The sequence below is a fragment of the Palaemon carinicauda genome, chromosome 33, assembly GCF_036898095.1.
Source record: "Palaemon carinicauda isolate YSFRI2023 chromosome 33, ASM3689809v2, whole genome shotgun sequence".
NCBI classification, from domain to species: Eukaryota; Metazoa; Arthropoda; class Malacostraca; order Decapoda; family Palaemonidae; genus Palaemon; species Palaemon carinicauda.
The window spans coordinates 60,624,983-60,645,362 of record NC_090757.1 but is presented as its reverse complement, the minus strand read 5'-3'; the positions used below and the strand labels follow the sequence as shown (position 1 = coordinate 60,645,362).

The 20,380-nt window shown below is 41.8% G+C and overlaps 1 non-coding gene across 1 annotated transcript; it reads right to left on the bottom strand.

Moving 5' to 3' along the window:
- Positions 1-20,262: 20,262 nt before the first annotated feature.
- LOC137626365 (5S ribosomal RNA) lies at positions 20,263-20,380 on the bottom strand. Its single transcript, XR_011041031.1, has one exon. It is a non-coding gene; the product is annotated as a 5S ribosomal RNA (ribosomal RNA).

Below are 20,380 nucleotides of genomic sequence, written 5' to 3'. Positions count from 1 at the left end.
CATCTTCGGGATGGCTGAGATCATCCAATACTCTCACATATAACTTTGAGCACAAACACCTCCCAACCATGACACCATTCCCATTCATCAAAGCAGGCAGCAATACCGGATGTAGAAACATCCGCCCAAGCGGCAATAACAGATGTAGAAACACCCATGCCATAAAAAAAAAAAACATACATATATATGTAAATATATACATATGGGAAATTTTACTCATAGGGTTGGGACAGCAACATGGAAGAAAGTTTATAATATTAGGAGAAGGTTGAAGCAATATAAAGAGGAAGAAAAAGATAAGAAAGAGAGAAATTTAGATTCGAACTGAGGGAGCAATTTCCCCAAGCCCTCTTGCCCGTCACCAAGTTTGAGAGCCCTCTTGCCCGTCACCAAGTTTCAGCACGGGAGTAGAATGCCGTGCTGAATCTCAATGACTTCATCAAGGCATTCTCACATTAAGAGGGTGCAATACTGCTAAGACAAAGTGTAGACATGAGCGAGCTATATGTTAAACATAAATTAGCTTATATAACCCCCCCTATTTTCAAAAGTGGATCAAGACTAGAGGCAAGCAATTATAGACCTGTTAGTCTAACATCACATATTATGAAAGTGTATGAGAGGGTAATAAAAAAGAAAATAATGAGTCACTTGGTTAAAAATAATTTGTTTAATATAGGTCAACACGGTGTTGTGCGCGGAAAAAGTACACAAACCCAACTGATAGCTCACTATGAAAACATATACAAAAATATGATAAATTAAAAAGAGACAGATGTGATCTATCTAGATTTTGCAAAAGCCTTTGACAAGGTAGACCATAATATATTAGAGAAAAAAATGAGAAAGGATAATATTGTGGGAAAGATAGGAAAATGGGTAAAAGAATTCCTGCAAAACAGAAAACAGATAGTGGTTGCAAATGACGAGAAATCAGACGAAGATCAGGTAATATCTGGCATGCCACAGGGTACAGTATTAGCTGCACTGCTGTTTGTTATCATGATCTCAGACATTGACTGTGTTGTTAGAAACTCTGTAGTGAGAACTTTCGCCGATGACACAAGAATAAGTAGAGAAATTACTTGTGATGAAGATAGGAACTCACTACAAAGAGACCTAAACAAAATATATGAATGGGTGGAGATAAATAGGATGGTATTTAACTCCGATAAGTTCGAATCAATAAATTATGGAAACAGAAGGAATGGTATATGCATACAAGGGACCTAATAACGAGACAATCACAAACAAGGAAGCAATTAAAGACCTTGATGTAATGTTAAATAGGAATATGTTATGCAACGACCAAATAGCAACACTGTTGGCTAAATGTAAAGCAAAAATGGGAATGTTATTCACACTTTAAAACAAGAAAAGCTGAACACATGATTATGCTTTACAAAACTTATGTACGTAGAACACTCGAGTACTGCAATGTGATATGGTACCCACTACGAAAAGGATATTGCACAAATAGAGTGTACAAAGGTCCTACACTGCTAGAATAGAAGAAGTTAAGGATCTTGACTACTGGGAAAGACTGCAATTTTTAAAACTATACAGTCTAGAAAGGAGAAGAGAATGCTACATGATAATACAAGCATGGAAGCAAATAGAAGGAATTACTGAAAACATTATGGAGCTTAAAATATCAGAAAGAGCAAGCCGAGGTAGATTAATACTGCCAAAAACTATACCAGGAAAACTAAGGAAGGCGCACAGGACATTAATCCACTATGCACCAGCATCGATAATGCAGCGACTATTTAATGCGCTGCCAGCTCATCTAAATAACATATCGGGAGTGAGCGTAGATGTGTTTAAGAATAAGCTCGATAAATACATAAGATGCATCCAAGACCATCCAAGACTGGAAGATGCAAAATACACCGGAAGATGCATTAGCAACTCTGGTGGATATAGGAGGTGCTTCACACTGAGGGACCTGGGGGAACCCAAACATAGAATAAGCCAATAAGGTAAGGTAAATCTCTCTCTCTCTCTCTCTCTCTCTCTCTCTCTCTCTCTCTCTCTCTCTCTCTCTCATCGTCAACTCCTTACTTGAACAAAAAATATAATACCACCATCATGAACAAACTTTTTCGAAAAGATAAACCAATCTCTCTCTCTCTCTCTCTCTCTCTCTCTCTCTCTCTCTCTCTCTCTCTCTCTCTCTCTCTCTCTCTCTCTCTCTGTATGTGTGTGTGTGGTCCTTTATCTTCAACTCATTCCTTGGGCAAAAAATAAAATACTACCACTATCATGAACAAACTTTTTCCGAAAAGTTAACCAATTGGCTCACTTATGGCTCCATACAACAGAAAATGAAATGGCAAACATAAAACATAACCCAAATCACAACATGCATCCCAATAAAAACCCCAAGAACCTCTACATAAATTTCCTCCAATTTTAATTTCTTTCTTGAAAGAATGATTTTAGACATCAATATGTTATGAATCGACGTCGCAATTCAGTCTCGCAAGAAATATTAACTGAAAGGCAATGCTCTCTTTAATTCTAAATATATATTATTCTATGAACTATAAACGTAGGGTATTCATTGATGGTCACCCATTCAAGTACTAATTATGATGCTTAACTTTAGAGCGAAAAACCAGCAATGTAATGACCATGATATGCCAGCAACATTCCTTTAGACTTGCTTCACACGAGCGGATGTTTCCCGTACGGTAATATTTTAACACAGGATTTTCCCCGAACGGCCTCGTAGTTTCTATAAGCCGCTACACTGGAACCGCGCGGTTTACCAGTGCACGAGGCTAGTAAATCACTGCCGCTCGGAAATTTAGCAGCAATTCTTCTGAGCGGGCAACGTTTGAATGGTTTCATTGATCTTAAATGACTTCTAATCCGAGCAGCATCAATCCGCTCGTGTGAAGCGAGTGTAACTGCAGCTAGTCAAAACGCTGATAACTCCCAAAAGGAAAATAAAAAGAAACCTACACCTTTTAAGCATTCAAATCTTGCTATTTAATAACTTAGATTCGCCGCTGAGAGTATTCATTAGGTAGATGGCGTCATCAAAGGGCAGGATTAATTAGGAAGTGGATCATTGCTATCCGGCATTTGCACTTATAAAGGGACTGATTAATCAGCGTGTGGCTTTGATGAGCGATTAATCAATGCTTTTCATGGGTAGGGAAGTCGGCTCGAGTTGATCTTGAAGGGATTATAACCCCTCGTGGGTGTTGTGGCAGAGCTCTTTCGGATTCTTAGGAGGTTTGAAGCACTCGTGCATAGTTGTCTGTCATAGTGTTGGGAGCTTCAATGAATTTGTATATCTATTGAAAATGTATTCATAGTGTTATGGGATGAAATTAACTTATATTTATACTAAAAACGTAGTCCTAATTCAGTTGTATTTACTTTCGGTGATGCATTTCCTCACAAAGGTTTCACTGTATTTATTGCATATGCCTCTCCCCCCACACAACCATTCTTTATATGAACCGAGTTCTGAGAAATAATCTTTCTAGGAACAAGAGATCCTCAGAGAGAGAGAGAGAGAGAGAGAGAGAGAGAGAGAGAGAGAGAGAGAGAGAGAGAGAGAGACTCGTACTGATATGTGGTTGCCATTGTTCCCGAGTTTAGCTTTTAATTTCCTTTGGGTGGGAAAAGTTGCAAGATGCGGATTTCCTGCGACCGAAAAATATTGGAAAACTTGAAAGCCGAAGAAATATGAGAAAAGAGAAAACAACGGACCATTTTACCTCCTCAAAAAGAGGTTTGTCTAAAAGGTTCACTTTTAATCAAATTCGAATCTAATCGACTACCATCGTAGAGGGATTACGTGTTGATGTCGAAATAGGAGAAGTAAAAAAAGTTTCGAATTTTTAATAATTCCTATTTGCGTCAAAACATCTATGTGCGTTGCTTTAAAACGTAAAGAAACACCTTACTTAGCAAGGTACGCGTTTTTCCAGCATATTGTGCCAAGATGTTTACTAGGCAAAAAAGAATGAGTAATTTCTTCTCTAAATCTTTTGAAATTTGATATAGATAGTTTAACCCAACATATTTACTCCACAGGCGGAATATTTTTTTTCTTATTGAACTAAACTAGATTAAAAAACATTATATTCCTATAAATTCTCATTGGTCTTCGACTGAGAATTTAATATTACTTTGAAAAGAATAAATTCTAGGTTCAAATTAAAAATCACTCCCCCCCCCCACAACAACAAAAAATAAATAAACACACTCTGAAGACTAAAAACACAATGAAAAGAAATAGGTTACTAAAATGAAAAGCATTACAATATTCACTTCGAGCATCCTATCATCAACCCTCATCTATTAGCGTGCCTTTTTCCCATTCATGCAGGGTAACACGGTTGCCTTCTTTTGAAGGACTTCGATTTGGCTTTGGGGTGGAATATGAATCTTTATTGAAACAAATTTAGAACTAGCAGAAAAGTTTATAACAAAAGGAGAACAGGATATAAAGAAGGTGGGACAACAATAATAATAATAATAATAATAATAATAATAATAATAATAATAATAATAATGATAATAATAATAATAATAATAATAATAATAATAATAATAATAATAATAATAGCACAGTTAACAAGAAAAAGAAAACCTGGAAATGCAACCGGAATAAGGACAATAGCTCAGATAACAGCATTCAAACTAACAGAATGAAACGACGTATTCATCTCATAATACTCAAACTGGTTACTAGGCTGCAATTTGAGCATCGTGATCAATATAACAATCTTTTATTTATTAAAACCTTCATAAATAGCAAATTTGTGTGCCATATACTGTATATAATGGTACTGATATAAATACACAAAAAATAATTATCTATAATTACGTGTGTATATATATATATATATATATATATATATATATATATATATATATGTATATATATATTATATTTATATGTGTGTATACATATATGTAAGTATGTATGTATATATATATATATATATATATATATATATATATATATATATATATACATACATACATTCCTAGATTTACATTTATACAAATATATACTGTATGTGTATACTGTATGTGTATACATATACAGTATATATAGTGTTTCCATAAACACAATCTGACCAAAATTTAAGAAACACTAAAGAAATGAAAAAGCATAAAATTGATGAAAAAAAAAAAGACTTGGAACAGGGAAATATCAGATATTTCCTTAAACGGATGAAAATGGAAATAACAACAAAAGAGATGGAGTGATGAAAATTGCAGAGGATTTTTTTATACACTGCTATACAATAGTGATATAGGAAATAAAAATTACCTGAGCTGGTAACAAAAGTAACAGTAGAAGTAAAGAAAGCATTAATTGATTGGTTGATTTGTGGTTTTCTGGCATCCTCACATCTAAGGTCATTGACGCCGATATCAATTATTATAAATAAAGAATAAAAGAATATTCAATTAAAATGATAAAAGAAAAGATGTCAAAAGATGTCGTTTTAAAAGTTAAATATCTTTCAGAAGACCTGCTTCAGAAGTAAAGCTAAAAATACAGCTAGCATGGTACGACACATCATGTCCAAGGATCTTGGCAAGGATGAACCAGCCATTCTCACATTGAGCCTCAAATAGATATCTTTCTTTCACCACTATATGTGGGGCATTCGGTCAGCAAATGCCTTACTGTCAAGGATACCTAACAGTCGTTGCCATATGGCTGCTACTGACCAGTAAGCAGATATTCATGTGTCAACCGAGTGTGACCAATGCGGAGACGAGAAAGAGTTCCCACTTTTAGGGCATCATGTTATACTTCCAGGGGTATATAAAATTAGTTAGCTCTCGCATCTTATTTTTAATTAAACTATCCATATGCTGTTGCCAATTATTAGAAATCAAATTCTTAACATTGGGTAAACAATCATCACAAAGCATGGGATACCTTCTTGGTAGCAACTCGGGTGCAGCATTCTTTCCCAATAAATCTGCCTTCTCGTTTCCAGACACACCTACATGTGCCGTAACCCAGCAAAATTGAAATGTTATATCTCAGTCCAATAATTAAAAAAAACATTCTAAAATCTCTAAAACTAAAGGGTTACTGGAATTAAAAACTTCTAAAGCTTGAAGGACACTCCTTGCGTCACTAAAAATGGTAAAATTAACCCCCTTTTCCAACAGCAGTTAGTATGCCATATAGTTCCGCAGTAAATATGGAAACTGTTAGAGGATGTGCACCTCTACAATCGAAAGCATTACTACAGTATAGTAGGGCGAGGCAATTTTGGACACCTTTTTAGAAACCTTTGTACAAAATCTGTATTAATAATTTATGACCAAAAATCAAACATGCTTTCAAAAGAGGGAGGTCTCATCTATAAAAACAGTTTATCCCATAATCATCAAAGAATTATACATTCCTATATTTCAGCAATAAAAAAAAATATCTAGGAGGCGAGGCAATTTTGGACAGCGAGGCAATTATGGATACGTCTGTATCTCCGTTAAGCGGCAACGCTCAGTTGGGCAAATTATCACAATTTGTAGTCGCTATCGATATAAATATACAATACAAAAATTATGGACTTGCATAAATTTTTGTGACCGTAATCCAAGATTGTCCAATTTTGCCTCACCAAGAAAAAAGTGAGAAATTTGCCTGTCCAATTTTGCCTGACCATGGCTTTGAAAACTGTCCAATTTTGCCTCACTATATGAATATATACATTAAACTTTGTATTCAAGCACACGAATATACTTTTAAGCGTAACTCTACGTAAATGTAATCATAAGCATACAGAATAAGACATTAGGAGTGCAGTAATGGGAGGGGGGGGGGTCTGCCCGGGATGACACCCTATAAGGGGGTGACACCCGGAGAGTTACATCTACAAAAAGTTTGTCTTTCTAGCTAGAGGGTTATGATATGATTTTCAAAAAGTTATTTAATACTGGGGACACCCTCAAAGGTGTTGACACTCAGGGGTGGAACCTTCAAAAAGATCGACCAAATCGTGGTGACATCCTCAAGAGGGGTGTTACCGCAAATGCTACAAATGATTAAAAAAAAAAACTTTCTTGTATATACATTGTTCCTAGAATAATTCACACATCCAAATGAAAATTTCAGGGATTAGGGGAAATATATTTTCCCTTTTCTGCTAATTTTCATGTTGATAACTGCAATAGAAAAGACGCAGCTGGTATGTTGCCTTTTAATATGGTGTTTAATGCAGCAACATTAGAATAAACAGCATGATAGTGCGAGATATCAGCGAGGGATAAAGTTGATCCCATAAACAATATTCGTCCTAAGTTGTACATATCTAGTTTATTCTTATTATTTTTACCTCATATTATGAACGAGCCATCAAAAAGACACTTTTACCTACAAAAGGTAACCTTACAGAAAAAGCAACCAAGAATGATAAAAACAAAACAAGAATAAAAAAGGCATTTGCTCAAATAGTAACAAAAAGGGATGCAATCGAAGATTCAAGAAAAAAAGATGAAATGAAGAAAAATAAAGGGAAAACCCTAAAGAAAGGCATTAAGAGAGATAAAAACAAAACAAATGATGGAAATACAAAGCAACCAAATATTTCTCAACTTTTTAAGAAAAATGTCTGCAATATAAAAAAATCTAAATTGACCAAGGTAATTAATAGTGATAATTCAAACTACTTGGATAGTTCTGATTGTGAATCAAAAGGAATTTAATTCATTCTGGAAGAGCGTTTCACCTTCATATAAAGATTCCTCAGTTGTAGGAAAATGGTATGTGGTAATTTATAAAGATAAGGAGCGTCCATTATTTTACATTGGTAGAGCAACAAAACGATTTTTATAGGAAGAAGGAGGCAAAGTGACTCACCTTGAATCAAATAGCTTGAAACCACATATCATCATCATCTGCTCCTACGCCTATTGACGCAAAGGGCCTTGGTTAGATTTCGCTATTCGTCTTTATCTTGGAGAGAGCGAAGAGCATGCCTAAATCATCTCCATCTACCCCTCACCATGATCTCATCCACATATGGCACTTGAGTGATCTCTTATAGTTTCATTTCTAATCCTGTCCTGTCATTTAACTCCCAATATTCTTCTTATGGCTTTGTTCTCAAATCTATAAAATCTGTTAGATATTGTTTCATTGTTATACCACGATTCATATCCAAACAGTAACACCGATCTCACTAAACTGATATATAGCCAGACTATTTAAGGTAATTTCAGGCGATTTGATTTCCAGATTTTACTCAACCTAGCCATTGTCTGATTTGCTTTTTTCAATCTTTCATTGAGCTCAAATTCTTAATCCCTGTATTAGATATCATAGTTCCTGGATATTTAAATGGTTCCACCTCATTGAACCTTTTTCCTTCCAATGATATTTCATCTTCCATTGCATGTTCCATTCTCCTCATCTCTGTCTTTCTTCTATTTATCTTGACCTGTAGTGTTCTGCTAGTAAGGACAGCGTCATCAGCATACTCTAGGTCAGCTAATTTCCTGTTACCAATCCTGCCCAATCCTCCAACATCCCCAACTGTTCTATGCATTACAAAATGTATGAGGAGGATAAAACACACAGTATTTTCATGACAACTGACGTAAGTGAGATGCCTCTGTAATTATTGCAATCAGTCAGATCTCCTTATTTTTGTCGTTTTCACCAACACTCCTAGCTCCCATTCATCAGGCTTTACCTCTTCACGCCACATTCTACAAAATAATCTTGTAAGTAATCTGAGAGTCACTTCATTTTCGGCAAATATCTTAGCAGTTATTCCATCGTAACCAGAGACTTTCCATCTCTTCGAGTGTTTTTTAAAAGATAGCTTCGACTTAATACACACTGAATTCATTGATGGGCACATCAAAGTCTTCCTCAGCTTCAGGTATATCAATCAAATTATTCCCTTTATATCTCCTCTCATGACCCCACTAAAGTGTTCCATCCAACGTTGCCCTTCTTCATCTTCTGTTATTATAACAGCTCCATCTCTCTTTTTGATGGGTATATGCTTCTTCTTCTTTGCTCCCGTAGAGATTTCTCTAATAATTCTATGCACAATTCTTGCGTTCATGGATCTGGAGAAAGTGTATGATAGATTTGATAGGGAAGCAATGTGGAATGTGATGAGGTTATATGGAGTTGGTGGAAGGTTGTTGCAAGCAGTGAAAAGTTTCTACAAAGGTAGTAAAGCATGTGTTAGGATAGGAAATGAAGTGAGCGATTGGTTTCCGGTGAGAGTGGGACTGAGACAGGGATGTGTGATGTCGCCATGGTTGTTTAACTTGTATGTTGATGGAGTGGTGAGAGAGGTGAATGCTCGAGTGCTTGGACGAGAATTGAAACTGGTAGACGAGAATGACCATGAATGGGAGGTAAATCAGTTGTTGTTTGCAGATGATACTGTACTGGTTGCAGACGCGGAAGAGAAGCTTGGCCGATTAGTGACAGAATTTGGAAGGGTGTGTGAGAGAAGGAAGTTGAGAGTTAATGTGGGTAAGAGTAAGGTTATGAGATGTACGAGAAGGGAAGGTGGTGCGAGGTTGAATGTCATGTTGAATGGAGAGTTACTTGAGGAGGTGGATCAGTTTAAGTACTTGGGGTCTGTTGTTGCAGCAAATGATGGAGTGGAAGCAGATGTACGTCAGAGAGTGAATGAAGGATGCAAAGTGTTGGGGGCAGTTAAGGGAGTATTAAAAAATAGAGGGTTGGGCATGAATGTAAAGAGAGTTCTGAATGAGAAAGTGATTGTACCAAGTGTGATGTATGGATCGGAGTTGTGGGGAATGAAAGTGACGGAGAGACAGAAATTGAATGTGTTTGAGATGAAGTGTCTAAGGAGTATGGCTGGTGTATCTCAAGTAGATAGGGTTAGGAACGAAGTAGTGAGGGTGAGAATGGGTGTAAGAAATGAGTTAGCAGCTAGAGTGGATATGAATGTGTTGAGGTGGTTTGGCCATGTTGAGAGAATGGAAAATGGCTCTCTGCTAAAGAAGGTGATAAATGCAAGAGTTGATGGGAGTAGTACAAGAGGAAGGCCAAGGTTTGGGTGGATGGATGGAGTGAAGGAAGCTCTGGGTGATAAGAGGATAGATGTGAGAGAGGCAAGAGAGCGTGCTAGAAATAGGAATGAATGGCGAGCAATTGTGACGCAGTTCCAGTAGGCCCTGCTGCTTCCTCCGGTGCCTTGGATGACCACGGAGGTAGCAGCAGTAGGGGATTCAGCATTATGAAGCTTCATCTGTGGTGGATAATGTGGGAGAGTGGGCTGTGCCGCCCTAGCAGTACCAGCCGAACTTGGTTTAGTCCCTTGTCAGGCTGGGAGGAATGTAGAGAGGAGACGTCCCCTTTTTTGTTTCATTTGTTTGATGTCGGCTAACCCCCAAAATTGGGGGAAGTGCCTTGGTATATGTATGTATGTACAATTCTTATACCATAGTCACTCCCTGAATCTATAGCTTTGTCAGATTCATCTACTTTCCTGTCTAAATATTCTCTCCAGTCATTTCTGGCTTTTCTTTTGACCTCACTATCAATATTGGAATTTTCATTACTTCCTCAAAAACTTTTAACAATCAACTTCTATCTTTGTCTCCTTTTTATAGTATCCCAAGTAACATTCTTTAATTGTTTGCTATTTGCCTGTTAAAGTCTCTATTTCAATGTATTCTTATGGGAAAATTCGTTTCTACATCCGAACATTTTCTACATCCGAAGTCGGTTGTGGAACGGATTAAATTCGTATGTAGAGGTACCACTGTACTTTTAAAACTATGGATAATTTTAACATGAATAGTCCTAAAGGATTGTTCCTTGCTACAAGCAAACATTCATTGGTTTATGCTTTCCCCAAGAAGGAAAGACTTCATACCCTATAGGGATGGTGGTGGATATGCAAAATTTATTCCTACACGGATATAAATCTTTGTCCAATCCAGTGATAAGAACGGGCACACCGGGGGACTTGTCGGTATTTCATACTGACATTGGTGGTTCTTATACAAACTTTGCTTTATAACAAATAGGGTGAGACCACTATACTGGCTTGTCTGTTAGTCATCCATAGGTATATGTACTCCTCGAGACTTTTTCCAGAGTCTAGTATGACTCTTCCCTGTAGGGGGCAGGAAGGACTAACATGGTTTATGCTTAGATGAAATGATGTATGACGGTAACATCATAGGTCTCTAGGTCTATGCTGACCAGGAAATACTTTCTTGAGAGTACGGCACGATTTGAGAATCCACAGATACAGTAATGCTCTGGTATACTTCCATCAGGACGATATGGCCTGAGCCCAAAAAACGGATTTTGAGCGAAGCGAAAAATCTATTTATGGGTGAGATAGCCATGTCGTCCTGATGGACCCGCCCTTCCTTTTTATAAAAAGGGCTATAGGACCCCTCCCTATAATGCAGTATCTGTAGCACCTCGTGTATCGCTACAAGGAATGAAGATGGCGCCGTCGGCGGCATTGTGTACACACTCGAAGCGGGATAGGAGAGGTACCTTATTAACGGCTCTCCTTTCATTCTCGTTTTTTGTTTTCTTGCCACTTTGACCCCTCGAAGTGTTAATTCTATTCGGGGTGAAGATAGCTATGTGGCGTGTCAAGAATACGTCCTCTGATATTATGCGATATCCCATGTTAAGTTTATTTAGGGATATTCGCTGCAGGAGTTAGAATTCTGGATACCTTAAGGTAAATTCTCTCGGAATATCACCGTAGTCAAATATACCCTAGGAAGCTACCCTAAAGTAACTTCCATCAGGAAAACATGGATATCTCACCCAAAAATAGATTTTTCGCGAAATAAGCTTTCCCTTTCAGGTGAAAACAAATATTTTCTGTGCTTTGATTGTTTGATATGTTTCTTATTACATTTATCAACATTTATGTAATACATGTTACTTTATGTTGGTCATTTATTGCTAATAAAATTATCAATATGTATTTGCATCTTATTTCGCCTTACAATTGATTTTCAATAAAAATATATCAGAGTTTTATAATCCTTTAATAAACTGCATATATTTACTTATGAACAATATGTATAGCTAATACCTTTGTTCTTATACGTGATACAAACATTATCTGGTAATGCTTGTTCCGATTCGTTATATCGTTATACATACAGCAAGACCAGTATGTAGTTGATGCTGTTTGTTTATATGTTATATGCAAACCTCGAGACTCCTTTCCTACGTACTTCTTCTTCTGTAGCTTGAATCCATGGTAGGAGAAGAGCGGGCGGTTGACTGGAAAGTGCCATTAGGCATCTGCCAGGTCTATTGAGACTGTGTATGCCCATTTTGGTAGTAGGGTTCTTATGTGTTGAAGGGTTAACATCCTGAACTTGTAGTTTTCTATGAACTTGTTGAGTGGCGACAAGTCCAGGATGACTCTGAGTTTGTCTGAGCCCTTCTTGGGAACACAAAACAGCCTTCCTTGGAATCTGATGGACTTTGCTCTTCTTATCACCCTCTTGCTCAAACGTTCTTGGGTGTATTCTTCCAGTACGGGGTTAGAGTGTTGGAAGAACTGAGGGAATGGTGGTGGAACCTTGTTCCAGGTCCATCCAAGTCCGTTCTTGATTAGGCTGTGGGCCCAAGGATCAAAGGTCCGACGATCCTGAAACTGTTGGAGTCTTCCTCCCACCTGAAGCAACTTATTGCTTCTGGTCTCCGGAGGACTTACCTCCTTTACCGCGTCCTCCCTTGCCACCCTTACCTCTTGGGGGTTATCTACACGAGTCCCGTTTAGACCCTCTACCTTTGTGACGAAAGGTAGTGGTCTGCCTCTCAAACCCAGGGTTGAATGCTGGTGACTGGGTAACCAGCTGCTGAGGCACCATCTGGTATGTTGGTTAGGGCTGAGCCACCATCTTGGGCATCGCGGTCACGGGAGCTACGGGAAGTTGTTGTTGTTGACTGAAAGGGCGAGAGAGCAACCTAGGTAGCTTAGTCTTCCTTTTAGGCTGGGGACCCTCCTCCGGGGAAGACTTCCTCTTCTTCGACATGCCCCACTTCTGGAGAAGATCTATATTCTCCGCGGCGGCCTTGTCCACAACTTCTTTGACCACTTCGCTCAGGAAGAGGTCCTTACCCTAGATATTGGAAGCTATCAGTTTCCTGGGTTCATGCTTTACTGCTGCTGAGGCAAACACGAACTCCCTGCACGCACGTCTAGCTTTGACAAAGCCATACAGGTCCTTGACCAAGGTCGCCAAGTGTGATTTGGCCATGACCATGTTCATATCTAGGGTCCTACTGTTGCTGGCCGTTGTCTCAAGAAAAATTTGTAGAGACAGAGATGCAGCCGGTCTTTCTTTGGTCTCTTGCTCCCTACGCAAGAGAAAGTCAGACAATTTAGAGAGATTCTCACTGAACTGCCGTCCAGTGATATCTGCCTCCAACTTCCCAACTGAGAAGGTAAGGTGGACTTTCTTCCAGTCCTTATTTTCCGTGGGCAGAGCCAAGGAAAGTGGTCTACACTCCTCAAGTGTAGGGCAAGGTTTGCCTGCCCCTATAGCCTTCATCACCGTCTTAAACCCTTTATTCGTAAAGGGAAAGGCTAATGAGGCTGGAGCAAGAAAGGGGGGATGTTTCTTGCTAAGGGCTGACACCTTGGAGTTAGTGAAGCCCTTTTCCTTCAGGCTACTTGATAGAAGAGCCTGAGCTTTGCCGTGGTCAAGTACTATGACCTCCTTAGGTTCTGTCTCCTCCCTCCATGTAGGTAAGACCGGAAGTTTGGCCAGAATTCAACTTCCTCAATAGGGATGGTTCCCAACTTCTCCGATATGAATATCTTGCCACTGGTCATTGGTATGTATTCAGCATACCTCCAGGGATTCACATCGGAGCAAGTCGGTAGATCTTGAACCTTCAGTCTCTTACGAGACCCTTGAGAAGCAGAAAGTTGGGCCATCTGCCTTTCTATCTTCGCTTCTCTTTCTTCGCCTTGCTTGCGAAGACTCCAACATCGCCATGACACTGGCCATTGCCTGTCTCATGTCATCCACTGGAGGGGCAAAAGATGTGGAGGGTAACGGCTCTTGAGCCGGAATCGACGGAAGAGACTCCGACTCAACGTCATCCTCTTCTTCATCTTCAGGAGCCAAGGTAGACTCCACCTCGGTACCTCCTGTTAGGAGGTGCTTTTCGGTGTCCTCAGACACCTCCAACATCCTCTCATCAAGGTGGATGTCCTTCATAGCGTCAGAGACGTCCGTGTCTACGGCAATCTGGACGCAAGGGATCTCAGGTCGTGATTGGGGTATGATGGCTTCCATACCCGCTTTTGGGAACAGCAAAGCGTGCATCCTTTCGCTGGAAAGGTAGGGTCTCGTGGTGTTTTTCTGGAACCCACGAACCCATCTGCGCAGCTTTTCTTGAGCTGTGTCCCTTGACTCCGCTGTCTTGGGGTCGTCAAACGCCTTGGTCACCAAGGTCTTGCAAGTCTTGCAGTCCTGGGGGTCCCAGTACCGAAGAGAACCCTTAGTAGTTGTGCAGAGGGCGTGAGCTCTGCACTGAACGTGGCCACAGAAGTCCTTGCTCCTCACGTTGCAAAAGACGATTTGGCACTTGGGATGGTCCTCCTGTAAAGAGAGGAAAACTAATTGAGTATGCGGTAGTTTATCTCACTCGGTAAACTAAAAATATTAATATTAATATTATTGCATTGTAGCTCAGGATAGACAAGCTAGAAAGGAACTAGGAAAGACACATACTTGTATTTCCTGTCTAGTCAATTGCTGTGACCTCCCCAAAAATTAAAACCTAGAGTTTTCTTATTCAGGAAACCCAAGGGAAGGGTTCTAACCTCCAGGGTTAGAAAAGTGTAACTTAACACTGACTTTCCCAAAGGTTTTAATAAAGTGGGTCAATGGTAACTGATCATCTATCAGTTTATTGAAAAGAAATCTTTCTTTCAATATATAATTGGTCTCAACAAAAGACTGTGCAAGGATACACAGATTATGTTGGAAAATATCTACTGTATGATATATACTATAGTTTTCTGTCTGCAGTATGATCTATACTGCAAATATACTGGCTACTGTATAATCATATACTGTAGTTTTTTAGCAGTACCGGCCCGGCCGGCACTTGCCGGCTGGGGTAATCCCCGGCGGCAACATTCTGGCTAGCAACCAGCAGCGTCTAGCCGGCTGGGGTAGTGGTCGGCGGCGCTGACCCAGTCGGCAGATATGGGTTAGAACTAGGCGGCACTAGCCAATAGATAGAGAGAAAGCATGGAGTGAAGGGTACCTTATTAATGTACAGTATGTTAAGAATAAATAAGAGTGTAAGCATTAAGTCTTACTGCCTTCCTCCAGAAGGAGGGTTCAAATGGAAGGGGATAATGTATCATTCAGGCTTCCATCCAAACACAAACCGTTGCCGGTCACTGCCGGCCGCTGGTATGTGGATGGCAGTCCAAGAGAGGACTGAAGAACACTCTACAGAATAGGCGTCTCCCACCGGCAGCCGGCCCAGCCGGCACAGGTTTTCCCGGAGCCTTACGTCCATAAGGGAAGGCTGAGCGACTAAGCAGCTGCTATGTAGGAGCCCCGGCCGGCCCCACAACCTGCCGGCAAGCGGTGAGATTGTAGGACAACGGCTAAAGAGTTGTGATGGCTAGGCCATCACTAAAGGTCAGAGGGGATAGGGAAAAGGGTCCTGTATGAAGTGTGGAAGGAGACGGCAGGGTTGCCGGTCCCACCACACAACGAAGAAACTCTGTTTCGATATCAACGCCGTCCTAGGCGGCAAAAGAATCTTTATTCTTCAACCTAGGGTCTGCCGATTGGGTTAAGAGGGCTGCCAGCCCCTCTTAACCTGGGAGAAACATCGTTTCAGTGCCGGCGCCATCCTAGGAGGCAGAAGAATGTCTATTCTTCAGCCTAGGGTCTGCGAGCACAGTACTAGTCTTCTAGACCGCAGGGGAGAAGGTAGCTGCATCATACCACCACTTCAAGTGCGGCCGAGGGAGGTTTTAGCCTCCTATGCCGGCAGCAGAGACTGGCAGGGGAGCGACTACTCACCCTGCCGCCGGCCGCCGGAAAAAAGACTGAATACTCTGAGGTTCTGACCAAAACTCCAAGTCGGCAATCTGCCGGCCCGGGATAAGGACAGAAAACCCTAGCCCAGTCAAGCCGGAGTGTCTACTCAGTGGCGAAACCAAGTTAAGGTTGTAGCCTACGGCAACACTCAGAGGGAGAAGGGAATACCCTTAAATCTCCACTGGAGACGAGTATCGATTTATGTAATAATTCAGGGAGATAGCTATCTCTGCTTGAATTGATAAAACGATACACGAGGGTGAACCGGGAACATGTATGAAAATATACTAAACGGATTTTGAGCGAAGAGAAAAATCTATTTTTGGGTGAGGTAGCCATGTCGTCCTGATGGAAGTTCCTTCATATTAGCTTCCCATATTTAACTACAGTGATATATCCCAGAGAATTTTACTAAAGGTATCCAGAATTCTAACTCCTGGCGCAAATATCCCTTGCTTTTGTCTTTAGGGATATCGCAAAAGATCAGAGGACCTATTCTTGACACGCCACATAGCTATCTACACCCCTAATAGTGTTTACGCTTCGAGAGGGGAAAGTGGCAAGAATTGTAGGAGGGCCATTAAGGCCACGCTCCTACTCGTACTGTTGTTGAGCGCCAGCACGACGCAGTGTCCTGGCGCCATCTTGTCATTCTTTGTAGCGTTAGTGAGGTGCTACAGATACAGTACATATGGGAGGGATTCATTCATCCTTTGTAAAAGGAGGGTGGGTCCATCAGGACGACATGGCTACCTCACACAAAAATAGATTTTTCGCGTCGCTCAAAATCCGTTTTTTTGGGCTCAGGCCATGTCGTCCTGATGGAAGTTTACCAGAGCATTAATGTATCTGTGGATTTTCAATAGTGCCAATAACCGCGAGATAAATTTTCCTTGGTCTTCAAAACCTAGAGACACATGGTGTTACCGTCATACACCTTTCAACTGAGCATGGACTATGTCAGTGCTTCCTGCCCCCTACAGGGAAGAGTCATGGGAGACTCTAGGAAAAAACCTGAGGATAGTAAGTTCAAGGAACAATCTAGCAAACAAGTTGTATATTGGTCTCATCATATACATATAACACATAGTTTGTATTCTGAAAGAAACAAAGTATGTGTTGATTACTGACACCTCCCTTGGTCTGCTTGTGTGTTGTAGACAAGGAAGACAGGTTTTCATTCATGTAGGAAATTTGTACAGTCAGTAAAGCAATCAGGTTCACAAAGTCAGTCATTACCAAGGACAGAACTTAATACAATAATATATAATTGTGATGTTTGTTTGCTTAGAACAAAAATGACAAATTCGGAGATAATTTGTATTTTTCCTAACCATACAAACCTTAGCTATTTACACTGGGTATTACTTTCGGCGTACCTGAAATGACGAGCCATTAGATTTTAACGAGGGTTTCCTACCCCGCGCTAGTTAGCAGGGGTAGGGGGAGGGGTAGCTTGCTACCCCTCCCTCCCTCACACACCGGTGAAATGTCTCACTTCACTTAGAGGTAGGACTTGACTTGGGGGACAGGGCTGGCGGGCAAATATGTGTAAATAGCTAAGGTTTGTATGGTTAGGAAAAATACAAATTATCTCCGAATTTGTCATTTGTTCCGTAACCGAAATACAAACCACGCTATTTACATTGGGTGACTAACCCCTTAGGAAGTGTGGAAAGTCCTCAGCCATACTGGCTTTGGCTTACCCGGGGACTCAGAATCCGAGTGAGTCGCACTCGAGAAAAGGAGTCCCTGCACCTCACAAGTTCCTTGCTCCGCAAGGAAAATGTGTGGCCTACATAAGCTTGTGTGTGAAGGAAGAAAGTGTGACCTGTCCTAGGCAGTTGACCTGGAGTTCCAGAAGGAACTCTGGGTTAGGACGTTCCCAATACCACCTCGTCAGGGTATGGGGGATGCGACAGTATTGACTCAATACTCGGAACACAAGGAAGCATGGTTTACCTGCAGAGGTTTGAGGTCAGCTATGCAGAGACCAGGATGCTGCTTCCCTAGTAGAGGGGACGATGAAGAAAGAAGTAAGGGCCAGACATACTTCTTTCGTTCATGCAGACTAAAACATGATAACAATGCCCTCAACCTTCTGCTACCTGTCCAAAAAGGAGCCTGAGGTTAGACCAGCTGTTGTGTAGCCACCACAGAGCGATAGAAACGTATCGATACTCCTGTGGGTCACGTCCTGCAGGAAGCAGGCTGCGAAGGTCATTAGACGCTTCCAGACTCCAGCTTGTAGCACCTGCGTCACAGAGTAGTTCTACTCGAAGGCGAGGGACGTTGCGATGTATCCGACATCGTGCTGTAGGGAGACGTGACGGGGGAGGGTCTGGATTCAGGTCGAGATGAATGCCCTTGAGTCCGAGCTGAAGAGGTATACCGGTGACTCTCCCCTGTGTCCTCCGTGCTCCCAAACCGGCTTGCACGTGAGGACAAACTGCAGCTGTTCTCAAAGATAACCCCTCGATTCCTTTACTGGCAAGAAGAAGGTCTGGGCCATCTGATACAGAATGGAGACTCGAAATCTTGAAGGAGTCAAACCAAAGGTCCGCGACTCCAAGATTCTGAGTCTAAAAAACAACTCAGGAGCGAACCTGAATGTTGCCTTCCCCTATTCTCTTGAAAGGGCGGAGTCGTACGAGACCATGAAGATTGCTTACACACTGGTCGAGGCCAGAGTGAGCAGGAGCACCGTCCCCCAAGATTGAATACGATCAGAGGCCTGACGTAATGGTTCTTGAGAAGATCTCTTAAGGGACTAAAGAGTCCGAACCATGCTCCATGGAGGAGGTCTCACTCCGACTGGGGGCAGGGACGTTCGCAGCTTCGCATGAGCGAAAAAAGGTCCAGCGGGAAGGAAAAAGTCTATTCCTTTCAGCCTGAAGGCCAAGGAAAGGCTGAGCGATAGGCTTCACTGCCGAGAGCGGAAAAGAGTTTCCTCTCGCCGAAAAGCAATAACTCCGTTATTGCTGGAGAAGAGGCCTCAAGGAAAGAGGTATCTCTCCCACGACACCAACCACAGAAGACTCTCCACTTCGCCTGGTATACCCCTGCGGATGACTATCGCAGGTGACGCGACCTCCGCTCCGCGACTGTAGCGGGTTGTCTCTTCTTGAGGGGGCGGCGTAGTGTCTCCAGGCGTGAAGCCGAAGCAATGCAACGGCTTGTGAAAGATGTTGTAGTGTGGTTGTTTGAGTAGCCTGTGTCGTGGAAGAAGCTCTCCCGGGAGTTCCGTCAGGGGAAGCAGAGGGTCCGGAAACCGTTCTGCATATAGTCACAGCGGAGCTCTCAGGGCCATCGAAAGGTTGACAGACAACCTGGTCTTGTTGAGACCCATTCTCAACAGACAACAATGGTGGGAAGACGCAGGCGTCGATGTTGTCCCACCGTCACCGGAAAGCATCTTGCCAAAGAGTCTTGGGGTCTGAGACTGGGGGAAGAACAGCAGAAGCTTGAAGTTCCAGGCTGTCGTGATCAGGTCCCCCAGGCCAGGACTTGCTGGTTACTATAGGCCAAAGACCCCCAGGTACTCTCTATCTGTGAGGCTCTGCTCAGATAGTCGGAGAGAACATTCCTCTGCCCGGAATGAGCGAGCCGATAGTGGTATTGAGAGGACCTTGGATCATCTCAGTATCTCTACTGCAAGATGCGAAAGTATGAAAAGGCGCCTCCCTGCTGGTTGGAATACGCCAGTACCATGAAGTCGTCGCACACGGAGCGACTCGGCAGGATCTGTAGGAGCTGTAGAGGGGCCAGACTACGGCCCCTAAGCCTGCCTGAATGATGAGGAGGTACCTTTCAGGTCCTGACCATAGGCCTGAACTGGAACATGGCCCCCCCCCCTTTTCTTTGACGAGTCCGAGAACAGCATCAAATGTGGGGAAAGGACGAGAATATCCACTCCCATGCAAGAGGTTCCAAGGTCAACCCATTGCCGGTCTAAACGTTCCGCTGGTCCCATAGGGACCAGAAAGTCCGGTTAATCGTTGCTTGGATACCACCGGAACTTGGCCGCCTCACAGGGAACTTATCCTGAGGCGACCGTTCGGAACTAGACGGGTCAATGAGGAAAAGAGACCCAGGAAACGTTCCAAGATAGTGCTGAAAGCTCTCCTTGACTGAGAACAGGTACTGCGACTCTCCTCAGTCTTGCCACAGTCAACTGAAGGGAAGGCTCGGAGAAGGAGTCAACAGCATCTGGTGTTCCCAGGCGGTCACCCATCCAGTACTGACCAGACCCAACGTTGCTTAACTTCGCTGATCGGACGAGAAGCGGTGTTCTCAACGTGGTATGGCCGTTGAC